The sequence below is a fragment of the Oryctolagus cuniculus genome, chromosome 2 (assembly GCF_964237555.1).
Source record: "Oryctolagus cuniculus chromosome 2, mOryCun1.1, whole genome shotgun sequence".
Classification (NCBI taxonomy): domain Eukaryota; kingdom Metazoa; phylum Chordata; class Mammalia; order Lagomorpha; family Leporidae; genus Oryctolagus; species Oryctolagus cuniculus.
In genome coordinates, this window is record NC_091433.1 from 96217815 (window position 1) to 96219630 (window position 1816).

The 1816-nt window shown below is 58.3% G+C and overlaps 1 pseudogene; it reads left to right on the top strand.

Annotated features, from left to right (window-relative positions):
- Positions 1-211: 211 nt before the first annotated feature.
- LOC100340964 (egl nine homolog 1 pseudogene) lies at positions 212-1614 on the top strand (annotated as a pseudogene).
- Positions 1615-1816: the final 202 nt, after the last annotated feature.

Here is a 1816-nt window from a genome sequence, read left to right on the forward strand (position 1 = left end):
GGGTGGCGAGGCGGCGGCCTGGAAGGCTGCTGGTCTACCGCGCCCAGAGCAGAGACCCTGGTCCTCACGCAGGCCGTACACCCTCAGCCCATGCGTGATGAGGCGCTGAAACAGCTGCTGGCGCTGCGGGGCCATCCCCAAGGATGAGAAAGCTGCCTGGCCGAGGGCGGGGAAGCCGGCCTGCTTAAGGAGAGGGGCTGGCGGCAGGTGCATGGCGCAGAAACGTTCCCTGCCGCTCTCCCAGCTCCCAGGCCATGGACTAGGCAGTCCAGCCCCCACCTCTCCTGCTCGACCAACGCTGCCTCCACCAAGGGCAATGACAGCGGCGGGCCTGGGGGGCGGGGCCGGAGCAAGCGGGACCGGCAGAACTGTGAGCTGTGTGGGAAGATGGAGAGCCTGCTGTGCTGCGGCCTCACCAGCGCCAGGACTGGAGGAAGCACGAGCTCCTGTGCCAGGGCAGTGGAGGCGACAATGGGCACCCAGGCAGGCCTGCACCACCCACTGCTTTGCCGCTGACCTGGGTCGGTGGGGACAGAGCAAGCGGGACCAGCAGTACTGTGAGCCCTGTGGGAAGATGGAGAACCTGCTGTGTTGTGGTCCCACCAGCGCCAGGACTGGAAGGAGCAGGAACTCCTGTGCCAGGGCAGTGAGGGCGCCTCTGGCTGCAGGCAGGCCCGCACCAGCAGCCTGGCCTTTCCCACCACACCGCGGCTCAGGGCAGATGGGGCAGTAGCCCGGGAGGCCAGGAGATGCGCCCAAGGCAAAGGCCAAGTCCGTGGCCCACCCAGCCATAGCCATGAACCCCAGCCTCCAGGGCCCGGCAGCGGTGGCCTAGGCAGAGCCAGGGAAGGAGGAGCCGCTGACCTGCCCATTGCTGTATCAGGAGAAGACGAACCTGTACCCGCCTAGCAACATGCCCCGTGAGGGCCTGAGCCATAGCTGCGGTCTGCAGCCCAAAGGACAGATGAAGTCACTTCCGGCGCTGCCTTGCATGAACAAGCAGGGCATCTGTAGTGGACGACTTCCTGGACAAGATAGGCGACGAGATGTGAGTCCTGCATAGCACAGGCAGGTTCGCAGATGGCCAGCTGGTTAGCCAGAACAGCGACTTGTCCTAGGACATCAGAAGGGATAAGATTACCTGGATCGAGGGCAAGGAGCCCGGCTGTGGAACCACTGGGCTGCTGATGAGCAGCATGGACAACCTGATCCGCCACTGTAACAAGAAGATGGGCAACTACAAAATCAATGGCCGGGCAAAAGCCATGGATGTTATCCAGGCAATGGGACAGGTTATGTGCAGAATGTTGATAATCCACATGAGATAGGAGACGTGTGACATGTATATATTATCTTAATAAAGAATGAGGTGCCAAGTGGAGGTATACTTCGAATTTTTCCAGAAGGCAAGCCCAGTTTGCTGACATTGAACCCAAATTTGCTAGACTGCTCTTCTTCTGGTCTGACCCTTGCAACCCTCATGAAGTACAACCAGCATATGCTACAAGGTGTACAGGAACTGTTGGGTATTTTGATGCAGATGAGAGATGTCGGGGAACGGGACAGCCTGGCCAGCTGTGCCCCTCCCGACATGTACAAGCACAAGAAGTTTAGTGCTGGGCTTTTTCCACCCTGCCCGTTGCTAATTGCAAGATCCTGTTTTGACTTTAAGCATCCTGTTATTGCATGTTTCCCACACTTAGTTGGTAACATGTTTTCCGTGAATGATATATATATAAATAGGTGGACGGTGGGCGGGAGTGGATGAATGAACGCTGGTAAAAGACAGAGGAGTGAATGAATGCTGGTAAAAGAC